This window comes from Macrobrachium nipponense, chromosome 4 (genome assembly GCF_015104395.2).
Source record: "Macrobrachium nipponense isolate FS-2020 chromosome 4, ASM1510439v2, whole genome shotgun sequence".
In the NCBI taxonomy this organism is placed as follows: Eukaryota; Metazoa; Arthropoda; class Malacostraca; order Decapoda; family Palaemonidae; genus Macrobrachium; species Macrobrachium nipponense.
In genome coordinates, this window is record NC_061100.1 from 41,062,033 (window position 1) to 41,076,068 (window position 14,036).

At 35.1% G+C, this 14,036-nt stretch overlaps 1 protein-coding gene across 6 annotated transcripts in view; it reads left to right on the forward strand.

Annotated features, from left to right (window-relative positions):
• The first annotated feature begins 1,137 nt into the window (after positions 1–1,137).
• LOC135210887 (inactive histone-lysine N-methyltransferase 2E-like) overlaps positions 1,138–14,036 on the forward strand; it is a 58,713-nt gene continuing 45,814 nt past the window's right edge. For 4 of the 6 annotated variants that reach the window (XM_064243817.1, XM_064243816.1, XM_064243818.1 and 1 more), the window contains exon 1: positions 1,138–1,523. The gene's annotated coding sequence lies outside the window, so the exon portion shown is untranslated. Of the gene's footprint in view, positions 1,524–1,550; positions 1,863–14,036 lie in introns of those variants that run through there. The other 2 variants (XM_064243814.1, XM_064243815.1) reach the window with 2 other exon arrangements.

Here is a 14,036-nt window from a genome sequence, read left to right on the forward strand (position 1 = left end):
TATTCAAATCTACCATAGAATATACACACCACCGTCATATTGACGTATGAATACACTTTATCTTTGACACTTTTTAACACGCATCTGACTATCCATCTACTTCATATATATATATATATATATATATATATATATATATTATATATATATATATATATATATATATAGTCAAATAACTGCACATCATCGTATGTCATAGCTACCTAATGTAGAGGGGTGCTGTCTGTCGTTGAAAGCTTGTAGTAGTATAGGTATACGTACGATGTACGATAAGGATATCAAAGACTGAACTCTTAAAATATCCCGTTTGCGATGAAGCTAACACGAATTATATATATATATATATATATATATAATATATATATGTGTGTGTGTGTGTGTGTGTGTGTGTGTGTGTGTGTGTGTGTGTGTGTGTGTGTTGTGTACGATAAAAATTCACACACACACACATTATATATATATATATATATATATATATATATATATATATATACTATATTATTATATACATAATATGAAAGAGTGAGTGATATTTCGTACAAATTGTTTTTCCACTCTTGTCGCTCTTAATCTTCTAGTTTTTCCTCTAATCGATTTGGTTGATCTACATGAAACCTCAGAGAAAGTCACATTTGAATGCAACCAAATTCTATAGCTAAATGGTCAGCAACATTTGGCGTCGGGAAAATGCAAAATATGAAATAAATACACCATTAAGCTATCGTGATTTCATTTAGGGATGTCTTGTGTAAACATTGATTGATTATTGCAGACTAGCACATACAGCGAACCTATGTGTAAGTGACTGACAACAATTAACTGTTTATGATGTAATGTGTAAGTTAATTAACAATTGTGATTCAGATATATCGACAAAGGTAAACATACAAATATTGTTGAAAAAATAGGAAAAAATCGTACGTCTGTTTCATAGCAGAGTCATGTCACTCGTTTAAAGGTAATATTTGTGGTAAATTTGGTACGTATTGCGTAAAATATTTTTGTCATTAAATAATACAATACATAAGTAATGAAAATTTCCAAAACTCAGGAATGTATGTCTAAATATGACAGAATAAAGGTGAAACAGACGTGCATGCGCGTGCGCTGTTGTGTACATGGCACCGTGGATGTGAGCCCCGTGTGTTCGAATATCCAAGATGGCCGACCAAAAGAAACAATTATCCCTGTCTCTTTAGTGTTTTTCTGCTTAATATATAGAGTTCTAGCATGTGTTAGGCATTTTTCTCTAGGCCACGCATTCCTTTTAGGGTCAGTCGTCGTTTCGTACCAGTTGTTCACCCGAGGGAAATCCAGAGCTATTGAAAAGAGGCAGTGTTATGGTGATGTGGACGATGTAGTGTTGTGTTTACATTCGGCCAACGGTGTGAAATTGCAGTTTGAATTCCCTTTTGGTCCTTATGAAAGTCGTCCAGTGAACGTTGTGACAGCAGTGACAGTGACACGTTGGATTTATCTACTTTCCTCGTTTCTGCAACGACGCCGCCGCGGGGCTCTATACGGTAAGGAATTCCCTCGCGAAAAGTGTCGTTCTAGCGAAGGGTCGAAAAGAAGGCGTTGCTAAGCCAGCTCCTGCAACGCTCCCCCGCTCTCTTCTCGCGGGCTCTGCCTGACCTTTTCTCCAAAGGCTTCTCGTGCAATGGCCCAAGACATGTCTTGGGCAGTGTTACTGGCCCATAATCTTGGTTACGAGCCAGGTCAGATCTGAGCTTTGACCCGTGGACTACCTACCTAGCTCCTACCTACTTCTACCCTTTGGGGTTTCGTTGAGGCGGTGGGTTTTAGCTAGTGACCCCTGACCTGACCTCATCGTAGGCGAGACGACGCTAGTCTATCGTAGGGTAGCTATCATTTCTCGTTTTAATGAGTGTAAAAAGTCAAATAAACAGAGTCCTCCTGGATCAGGCTCTGGCCGGGGCCAGGCAAATGCTTGTTAAGTGACATGCAGTCCATTTGTCGTAAATAGCCTCTCATTTGGTCCAGGAGTTGGTCAGCCATATTATATTTTTCAGTTGAACTTGATACTCTACATTCACCTTGGTCAGTACCAAAGTTTTTAAGAGGCAAGAAAATCATAGGAAATGTTTAGGCAAACAATGGTTAGGTAGGCCAAAGCGAGCATATGCCAACGTGTTCTTGATTACCGTTGTTGGGTAAATGTCAAAGAGACAGCTGCAGGAAGACACTCTTCATTACTAAATACATTTTTTTAACAGACGAGTATAGAAAAGGCTGTTTGTAGCTTATAATGAACTACTTATGAGATAATTAAAGGATTGGTATTTTTACAGAAGCTGTCCGCACGGACTGCAAGGAACGTAACCGCGGATATGACATCCACTAGGGATTGGGGCGTCCAATGTATTTTGCCATGTTTAGTACTGGCCCCTGGGGGTTAATCAGAGTCGTCCGAATAAATATTACTTAAAATTCTTGTTCATTAGGTAAAACTGCATAGAAAAACCGCAACTGAGATAGTCTAGGTCGCCGCGGATAAGTACCCTAGATCTGCCAAAGGAATATTTTAAATAAAGAGAAATTTACTCTTCTGTTTAGATAGAAGTTCACTCTCGACGCGGTTCGGAAGTTACGTGGAGCCGTTGGTCCCATTGCCGAATAACCACTGGTTCCTCGCAACGTTAAAACACATACCAACAAACTAAACTCTTCTGTTTTGATCTTGACTTCCATCCCCAAGGCCCTCGTGGTTCTAAATACTGTGACACCTTGCAGAGCTTTCGCCATGTTTAGTTCTAGCCTCTCGGCGATGAAAGTAAAAACAGACAGACAAGTTTCTTTTAGCCCAGTACAATTCTCAAATTATCGCACCTCTACTACTACCACATCCTATACTCTAGACCAAGTGTTTGTGTTCCCGGGGTGTTTCCCTTTACCATTCGTTTGTATTAGTACTATAATGCGATTCATAAAACATACTATCAGTGAACACTGCAGTTCTGATTATAGATATGTCATCACATTGTTAATGCGTCATTTGTATTGAGTGAAAGTAGCCTTACATTTTGCCCACAGTACCTCGTCGTGGATGTGTGAGTTAAACAACTGTTATATAAAAGATTCATATGGAAACAAACATTATTGGTGACAAGAATCTTCTATGCACACTTAGCAAACAAATGTATTGGGGCTAAATGTGAAACGTATTTGACATGACAAATACGGTCATTGAAGAAGTAAAAGATAATGGGAAAATCCATTTGTAAGTGTAATTTTAGCATCCAAACCCGAAATGCTTCTTTTTGTCGTTAGTATGCATGCTCAGAGGCAATATTACGATGGGAATAAGAATAGCCTAATGTATTTTGCATACAAGAGAAGTTATTCACCTGTCCACTTATAGCCTAATGATAAAAACCATAATGTATTTGTAGATAACAGGTAGTAGTTACACATCTGCGTTGGTGTGAAAGTTCTCGGCTTTGTTGCTAAGCTGATTTTGTAGATGATAGATAGTTACACATCTGCAATGGTGTGTGTGTGTGTGTGCATTTGTTTTTTTTATACAGTTGAAAATTTCATGAAAGCAGTATAAAACAATTTTTGGTAAAATTACAGTTTCGGCCAAATTCGTATTTCCGATATAAAAATGTATTTTCCCAAACATAAATACTGTGTTTTAAATTAATTTGACCTTTATTTCTGCTGCAAATAATCAGATTTAGAGATACAGACCCCCCTCCCCTTAACTACAATAATGGGATTCCAAAGGGAGAAATAGAGTTTTTTGGCTGGGGGAATACAGAAAACTGGTAAAATAAGAAACGTCTAACCTAAACACACCCACCTAACCTAACCTAGGGGTTGGGCCCTCCTTACTTAGCAAAATCGAAGTACGATCAGGCATTTTTACCCATAATACATTGACAAAAAACAAAATACCATTGGGAGAAAAACTAACATGGCAGCATAAACACATCCTTGGGATAACAATAAGGAACAATATTCATCGGCAAATATCTCCGAAACCCTTAATTTGCAGAAGATTCAAGTAAGTTTTTTGTATGAATCATCTCAAAAATATATAAGTAAAAAAATAATAGATATTCTAATTTGACTGAAACTAATAATATCCAACTGTCAGTGTGGCACAGCATAGGGGAAGAGAACCATACCAAGAATTAAGTAGGCTAAACACTGGTCTTACCATAAGATCTTAGAAATAAGTGCTAATGCTTTTAATGACATTTCACTTTTAATTTAGACTATATTAACCCTTAATGGACAGATTGCTCCTTGGGACTACGTAGTAATAACAGGTTAGGGGTGGTGGACAGATTGATCCTGTAGATAAACAATATTAAGAGCCATCAATTTTGAAAGAATTGGCAGGCAAGAGGTGCCAATACTTCTTTTTGTAAATTTGTTCATAAATTTACCAAAGGGTTGCTGTTAGTTTTTGTTCTTGCCTTTTACAATAGTATGTCAGTTGTAAGTGAAATTTTGCAAAGAAAAGTGTACAGAAATATTAGAAAAAACATGTACAAATAAAAAGCTTCTGAATCTTCGTTATCGGTAAATTTACGAAAATATTTTTCAACACATATGCTAAGAATATTTTACTGGATTTATTTCTTATCTGTTTTGATATTGTGTGAGGAGCAATTATAAGTTTACAAAATAAAATGAAATTATTTATTAAAAAAAAGCATATGTTGGTAAAATTTAAGATTGTCTTGTAAAAAAGGTCCCACAAAGGGTTGTAAACAGTCATTTTCAACATCTTATGGAAGGTAGGGAAATTTTTTTAGAATCTATCTTTCGCCATATGCAATTGCATATCTTTCTCTTTCCATTGATGTATTTTTTTTCATAAATTTGGCAACCTCAAAGTTTTGCCAGCATGTGGGTGCTGCATATCGATTTATTACCCCAGCTCCTTAGGGTTAACACTTGCTTTAAGCAAGGTTGGTTACATTCCATCAAATAAACAGTTCTGCTAAATGAATGTGCTTGGCATTTTCATAAAAATGGTTAGTTATCTTGAAGCATTGTCGGCAGTATTTACTCTTCTATTACAGGATGTTAAACTCTGTTCTATTACAGGATGTTAAACGCTTAAATATCAACAGTATCCACACAAATGTAATACAGTATAGAAGAATATTGGTGATTTCAAGATACAATATCTAGTGCTACAAACTTCAAGGGCAGTGCCGCAAATCATAAGACTTAGATTTATAAGATTTTGATTGACATTAAGTTTTTACAGTTTGTCTAGATACATATTTTGTAATATAAAGATATTCTATAATAGGTGTATAGACAATATAGTTAGGTTAGTTCATGACCCTGTCAACCACCTGGTCACTTGTAAAGAGGTAAATTTTATGATAAGGTCACAAGTATTTTATATTTGATCATTACAAGAATATCAGAATCAGATTCTGTTTTGGATGGATTTCGATGACACTTTTTTAGCATGTAACATACTATAGATTGAAATTAATCATAAAGCAAGGAAAAGTGTTTTAGTAAAAAAAAAAAAATTCAAATGTAGATTACAGGGAGTTAGGGGCGTGCCAATCTTTGAATTTGAAGGAATTATCAAAATTGAGTTATTGACCACTTTTGATGGTTTTATTTTTAAATAACATATCCTGAAGTGTTTTTGCTCAAAAGAATAATGTATTTAAATGGGTTTATTGACAATTTTGTTCATTGTTTTATCGGCCCATGACCATCAAATCTTATGAAACTTGTACAAAGTTTTCTAATCATGTATAGTTTGAAGTAATTGATATATTACTGTACTGTCATTACCGACTAAAATATCTGTTTATCTCGGCGCTCGTCAAAGTGGCACCACACACGCACTGTGCCAAACACTTTACTTCTAATGTTTTGTAATTCTTGACTTATTTTTACTGTTTTGTATTTTGTGACTTATTTCTACAATAAAATAATCACTTTAGGTAAATCATTATGCTATATATAGGCTGTACAGATATACAGACATATGCAAATGAGTAAGTCTTCCTCATGACCATTCATTTATACAGAATTTGATATAGTGAAGTCATTATGTCATTTTGTTTAAATTATGTATTTATTTCTTCAGGATATCTTTACAGGGTCTATTCATGAGTGAAAATGTATAACGTATATATAAGTACTATATGGCAATATTCCCATATGGAAAGTCACATAAAGCCAAAGTGTACTTCGTGCGTCATGTCATACCCGGTTTTGAGCATATTTCTTAGTACAACTTTTTCTGTCATAATAGAAGTGAAGAAGAGATGTATTATTAGAGAAATTTTTAAAACGAAAGAAATCTGATGAAAAGGCAAAATATCCATACCTATGTTATGAGTGTCAGTCTCCCAAGAGGAAACCATATATGAAGAAATATTTTCACGGCCAAAATCAGCTTTCTATATATCAAAGTATTGTAGTTGTTACATTTTTTTTTTTCCTCAAAACTTATTTTAAAAAATAAAATGAACATACTTCAAAGGAGATTGTTCACAGCATGTAGTACATATAAATTAATATATCTTATGTGTATATAATTCTGGTGATAGAAGTTCACTCTCGACATGGTTCGGAAGTCACATAAAGCTGTTGGTCCCGTTGCTGAATAACCACTGGTTCCATGCAATGTAAAAACACCATACAAACAAACAAACAGGCAATCTCTTAATCCTTAAGTGGATGGGCATCATCTTATGAGTATCTATACAACAGTTTTGAGTGATGGATGGGCTAACTCATATGAGTTAAGTATTAATATTACACTCCATACTATTTGGATGAATTTAGCAGGAAAGATGTTCATATCACTTAAATGACCTTAAATGGCTAATGGCAACTGTAGTAGCTCAACACAGGACAGAGGGCGATCAGTATGCCTTGAGACTTGATTGGGCGAAATCAATTGCCCCTCGCTATCCCATGATGTTTGCAGCAAAAAGTGACGGTAATTAGCTACATATATCAGCTTTCAAAGTACTCAAATATTTTTTTAGACAAAATTATCCTAGTGTAAAGCAAAAGTATTGGTTCTTGTTGGGAAATTCCTGTGCAGAATTTAAACATTTTCAAAATTTGGGATTGAAATTTTACAGATTCTTTCAGCTTGATGAGTTCATTGTCGTATCTGGTACTGATGGTGACTATTATACGTATTACCTCATGCTAATTGTATGTAGTAGACAATATGGAGTTGTTCGTTTGTGTTAATGGCAAAGTATATTACTTGAAGAGAGAGAGAAAGAAAGAGAGTGTGTAACTTTTCAGTACTTATTGTAAATGGAGGCTATAATTAGTCTTTACTGATGCTTGAATAGTCTTGACTTCTTTTTGTTCTTTAATTCATTTGCGTGACACCTTCTTGTCAACATTTTCAGATACAGAACTTGCCTTTTATATCTTGATGGTGATGTCATGATCAATTGAGAAATGTTGCCATGCACATATAGTATAAGTAGTTTCTACATTATTAAACTTAACATTCTTACCTGCATAGCTTTTATACAGTATATTTTGAAAACCTTACTCTTCTGCATGGACCTCTAGTTCTCTTCCAATATATTTTTTTAATTATATACTATGTCAGAGCTATTGGAGTAGTGACCAAGGACCAAAGATATATGATATTATATAAATTTTTAAAAAATTGTAAGTATGTACTACTGCTCTCCAGTGGTTGGAAATATTGCCTGTGCTGTTTCAAGTAAAATGTTGATAACACTGCTTACACTCACAAAGAGACTGAAAATAGTTTTTGGGAGGGGTGGGGGGAGGCCTGGAGAAGATTCCAAGGGGGCTGTTGGATGGCTGGGTGCCATGGGAGGAGGTGCAGTAAAGCTGTGTAGAACTTACTCAGGGAAAGGTTTTTGGAAGGTGGGTGGAGTAGGGAAGCAGTTCCCCTGGCTAGGAGGGGGTGGGATTCCAGTGTGGGTTGGGTGGAAAGGGCTAGGCAGAGATCTGACATCTCTGGTTTTCATTTATATTTTATTTCATTTTTTCACAATTATGCTTCCACATTTGATTAACCTGTTAAGCGTCACACACGTAATAATACGTTTACCGCGATCTACTCGGTAGCGCCTTCAACGGGATATTACGTTCAAGACTTTAACTGTGCTTGTCAAGCCGTCAGCCCCGTAATAATACGTTTACTCGTATAGAAAGTGTAGGAACATCATTTGGTAACACTCTCAGCACACGGGAAACTTATTTCCAGCCTGGCAACTCTTTCCTGGTGGTCGCTTATGCTAGAAAACTGCCTGTCCCTGCTGGTTTTCTTTCAATACGCTTCGGGCGTTTATCGAGACAAATTGGATTTGGCGTCTTTCACAATGAATGTCCCAAAGAGGAGGCGTATTTCTTCAGGTGAGATCAATCAAATACTAGATGAGGAGTCTGATATTGATAACCTATTTGATGATGAGAGCTCTAGTTCTGAATCCTCCAGTGATGATACAAACTTTTCTTCTAATAGCGGGAGTGAAGATGACTTTTCTTTGCCGAGTGACTGGACTCCGAGAGAGAGAGAGAGAGAGAGAGAGAGAGAGAGAGAGAGAGAGAGATAGAGAGAGAGAGAGAGAGAGAGAATTTCGAGAATTTCCTACACTTAATTACAGTATGAATAATAAGCATAAAAATCAATATTAACTTTGAAAAACTATCATCAGTGCTATGATCGCTGATTACAAAAAAAGCGTGACGGTACGTTAGCAGCGAGCTCATCCGGGGCGGACGCTTAACAGGTTAAAAGATATGTACAATACTGAACTGTAACCGTGCAAAAAAAAAAAAAGAAGAAAAAGAGAGATAGAGATACAGCCTTTAAAAAAAAATGGAAGAGGTCCGAGGTATCGGCTAACATTTAAGCCTATAACACACACTCCTTCCCGTTTTTTTTGGTTATTATATGCTGTTCTCTTATATTCTTATTGTATTTTCTCATTTTTTATTTTTACAACCCAAAAGATGAATGTGATCATGTGCATACAGTATATATGTATGTATGCACACTCCTTTACTTTGGTTGATGGCATGAGACAAACCATAAATAGCATACTGGGTTGCCAACATTTACAAATTTGGTTTTTCAATATTTTAATTGGAGATGAAATTAAGTGATAGATGCCACAGATTCCTTGCTTTACAATCTTTGATTGTTTTTAACTGGTTTCCAGCTGACACTAGAAGAATGAGCTTATTGATAAGACCTCAGGTTTGTTAGCTATGAAAAATAGAAATTTATATAAAAAAATATTATTTTTCAGTACTATTGTCCTTAGAATGAATGTGCTTTGGACAGTTGTCATTGAGAAATGCCATAGGTACTAAATATGTAAACACAAGGTGTTTTACACAAACAGGTGCCGTATGGTAAAATTAGTAATGCAACAAATAAAATATGCTGTATATACTCTTAAGCCATTTGATCTCATGTATCATGCGACCCGTAGAATTACCCCCTAAACTTGATTTTATTATATATCACGTGTATCATGCAAGTTGCATTTTTGAAATATTATACTGTATTAGGCTATGCTTGTAGAGCGAATTTAATTTTGGTAGATTGTACTAGGTTAGGCATGTGGAGTGAATGACACTTTTGGTTGATTGTATACTAGGCTAGGCTTTCAAACAAACTTATGGCTTATGTAACAATTCATAACCATCTCCTCTAAGTAATAACTATTTATTCTGTTGCACGATCACCACTTACCTAAGAACTGACGTAAACAGCATCGAGTATGATATAAACAAACAAATTGGGATACTGCTGTTTTATGATTCTGAGGGATTTTATTTCATTGTAGTGCCAGTTTAACTTTTTATACCCATTTTACAGTTACTGCTTACAAAAACAAAAAGAAAAATGCCAGCAATAATCCATTTCTTTTAGCAACTAAAAATGATTCTCCTAATTATTTTTATTAGGCCTCAGTCATCTGATTTGAGAATTTAAACATTAGCCTAGCCCACATTAATGCACATGGTGGCTAATCAGTTTTCTTATACGTATGCTGAAGATATAATAAGATAATGATACAGTATAAATAGATTTAGTAAGAAAGATATCGATTTCATTACCATTACCTTTATTTTAAATACAGCCATAATATAACCTTTTTGACTTTAGCTGAGGTACTGTAAGTGGTAACACTCAGCACAATAGGCCAATAGTTCACACATTTGTATTTGTATCTTGACTATGGTAATACTGTATATACCATATTTGATTAAGTTGTTGTACAAAATACGACTTGGTCATTTATATGAGAGAGAGAGAGAGAGAAAAGAAAATAAGAGGTTAACTTTTTTTATTCAAAAGTGTATTTATGCAGTATACGTATTGTTACAGATACCTGGGAAAAATGTAGATAATTGCCTTGGGTATAGTTTTCAGTTTAAAGTTTGATGGTTGTTGTTTATAAGCATATTTATTGTTTACAGTTGTATGTGCTGTTGACAAGGTAAGGTGAGGAAGGGTATGGAGTTGTGTATTAACATCCACCGATTGTGTTTACTTTCCCTTACCTTGATTTTGCCCCTATCCAACAGTGCATTGGCCTTATTAATCTGGATAATCAAGAGATTACTTGTAGTTACTGCATCTTCGATCTTAGTTAATTTACGTGAAATGTTTTACAACAAATATACTCAGAATTTGTTACTGATTTCAGTTCTTAACTGTTTTGATAATCTGTGGGTTGTAATTTTAATGAATTTTTAGCCAGGTTCTTAAGTGTTAATGAAAATAAAGGTACCTTTTGCTCCAAGCTTACTGTTTTTGGATTATTTTAAAACACTCCCAAAAAGAAAAAGATTTCTCTACTGTATTAATGATTTTTTGGTCCTTTTCTTCCTTTATTATGGTAATTTTGCTATGATGTCTAGAAAACCAACAATCTTCTACCATCTTTTTTGTAGACTACATTTTTAGAATCATTAGTATGTTTTCCCAGTGAGTATTAAGATTTAGACTTATTCTCCAAAATGTTCCACTTCTTAGTCTTAGTTAAGCTCCATTTCAACAACAAATATCTTCTTTTTTCACAACTCCTGCCCCTTTGGAATGATTGCCCATTAGTACTAGCCAGCAGAATCAACATACTATGCACTGATGAGGTGACACATCACTGCCCATTAGAAAGATCTTAAATCTCTGCTGCTAGGCTGTAGCATTGCCATTCTGATAATGCTGTTGATGTTGTCACTGCTAAATTTGAGCCCATAAAACCTTCCTTAATTTGACTTTAACATAGCATAGTACGTATTACTTGGGTTGTGTACTTTCTTTTTCCCTTTTTCATGTACCAGTCAGGCCTTTTATTTTGTAACAAGTTTTGCAGATTAACGGCCAAATACTGTGGATTGACATGAATCTGTCATATTGGAATGTGATTAAGTTGCATATGGAAGGCTGTTATCGTAAATAAACCCTTGAGATTCTTAGGGCATCTACTTCCCACCATTGAAAATCTCTGGATGCCATCCACCAGAAATTTTTGGCAAACTCTTTATCTTTTTCTTATTTTCAGTTACACAATGATCTAGGTTGTTTCAGTTTTTGGTAACAATGTGGTTTGCTACAGATGAATTTTGTGACCCCGAAATCTCAAAATCATAAGATTATGTGAGAGAAATATATCAAGTTAGCTTATGTACCCCAGCTCCATTTTACATAATATTCATTTGGCAAACCCTAATCATTGATATACGTATACTACCTGCAGTGTGCCTGCATTGTAGACAGTGTGAAGGTGTATAGGTGCATTATTTCCTTTATTTTCAATGTGGTCATTTTGGTCTCCACCAGTTGTCAGCAGTGCATTCAGTTGCTGCTGGGTCTAGGAATTGTGCATTCCCAGTTATTTCTCAGCTGAATATGTTTCCAGTTAGAAAAGCATAGTATGTTTATTGATTACACTACTTAAATTTGTGTGTGTGAGGAGTTTTTAAATTGTTGAGGTTTTTCCTGTACTAAATCCAGTTCATATTCAATAACTACCTGGTTACCTTTGTTGTAGATAGTGTATTTATTGGCAGTATACGTATTGTTACAGATACCTGGGAAAAATGTAGATTAATTGCCTTGGGTATAGTTTTCAGTTTAAAGTTTGATGGTTGTTGTTTTTAATAAGCATATTTATTGTTTACAGTTGTATGTGCTGTTGACAAGGTAAGGTGAGGAAGGGTATGGAGTTGTGTATTAACATCCACCGATTGTGTTTACTTTCCCTTACCTTGATTTTGCCCCTATCCAACAGTGCATTGGCCTTATTAATCTGGATAATCAAGAGATTACTTGTAGTTACTGCATCTTCGATCTTAGTTAATTTACGTGAAATGTTTTACAACAAATATACTCAGAATTTGTTACTGATTTCAGTTCTTAACTGTTTTGATAATCTGTGGGTTGTAATTTTAATGAATTTTTTAGCCAGGTTCTTAAGTGTTAATGAAAATAAAGGTACCTTTTGCTCCAAGCTTACTGTTTTTGGATTATTTTAAAACACTCCCAAAAAGAAAAAGATTTCTCTACTGTATTAATGATTTTTTGGTCCTTTTCTTCCTTTATTATGGTAATTTTGCTATGATGTCTAGAAAACCAACAATCTTCTACCATCTTTTTTGTAGACTACATTTTTAGAATCATTAGTATGTTTTCCCAGTGAGTATTAAGATTTAGACTTATTCTCCAAAAATGTTCCACTTCTTAGTCTTAGTTAAGCTCCATTTCAACAACAAATATCTTCTTTTTTCACAACTCCCTGCCCCTTTGGAATGATTGCCCATTAGTACTAGGCCAGCAGAATCAACATACTATGCACTGATGAGGTGACACATCACTGCCCATTAGAAAGATCTTAAATCTCTGCTGCTAGGCTGTAGCATTGCCATTCTGATAATGCTGTTGATGTTGTCACTGCTAAATTTGAGCCCATAAACCTTAATTTGACTTTAACATAGCATAGTACGTATTACTGTTTGTGTACTTTCTTTTTCCCTTTTTCATGTACCCAGTCAGCCTTTTATTTTGTAACAAGTTTTGCAGATTAACGGCCATATACTGTGGATTGACATGAATCTGTGCATATTGGAATGTGATTAAGTTGCATATGGAAGGCTGTTATCGTAAACCCTTGAGATTCTTAGGGCATCTACTTCCCACCATTGAAAATCTCTGGATGCCATCCACCAGAAATTTTTGGCAAACTCTTTATCTTTTTCTTATTTTCAGTTACACAATGATCTAGGTTGTTTCAGTTTTTGGTAACAATGTGGTTTGCTACAGATGAATTTTGTGACCCCGAAAATCTCAAAATCATAAGATTATGTGAGAGAAATTTATCAAGTTAGCTTATGTACCCCAGCTCCGTTTTACCATAATATTCATTTGGCAAACCCTAATCATTGATATACGTACATACTACCTGCAGTGTGCCTGCATTGTAGACAGTGTGAAGGTTGTATAGGTGCATTATTTCCTTTATTTTCAATGTGGTCATTTTGGTCTCCACCAGTTGTCAGCAGTGCATTCAGTTGCTGCTGGGTCTAGGAATTGTGCATTCCCAGTTATTTCTCAGCTGAATATGTTTCCAGTTAGAAAAGCATAGTATGTTTATTGATTACACTACTTAAATTTGTGTGTGTGAGGAGTTTTTAAATTGTTGAGGTTTTTCCTGTACTAAATCCAGTTCATATTCAATAACTACCTGGTTACCTTTGTTGTAGATAGGTATGCAGTCGTGTAATTCTGAGTTGTGTAGGTGCCTAATTTGCTTTTAAGGGGGGGGGGGGGGGGTTATCCGTAGTAAGTTTAGTAATCACCTACAGTATACAGTAAAGATAAGGTCAGTTTCATAAATTGAAATTTTTCTTCAAGTTTGTAATACTGTTTCAAAATATAATTGCTATTGATTGTGCTGTCCATCGTCAAAATGACTAATATAACTAAAGGTGTGTTTTATAGGTTATATTAGGAGTAATGCAGTCGGGGAACAGAGGTTTGAGAAATGGGAAATTGC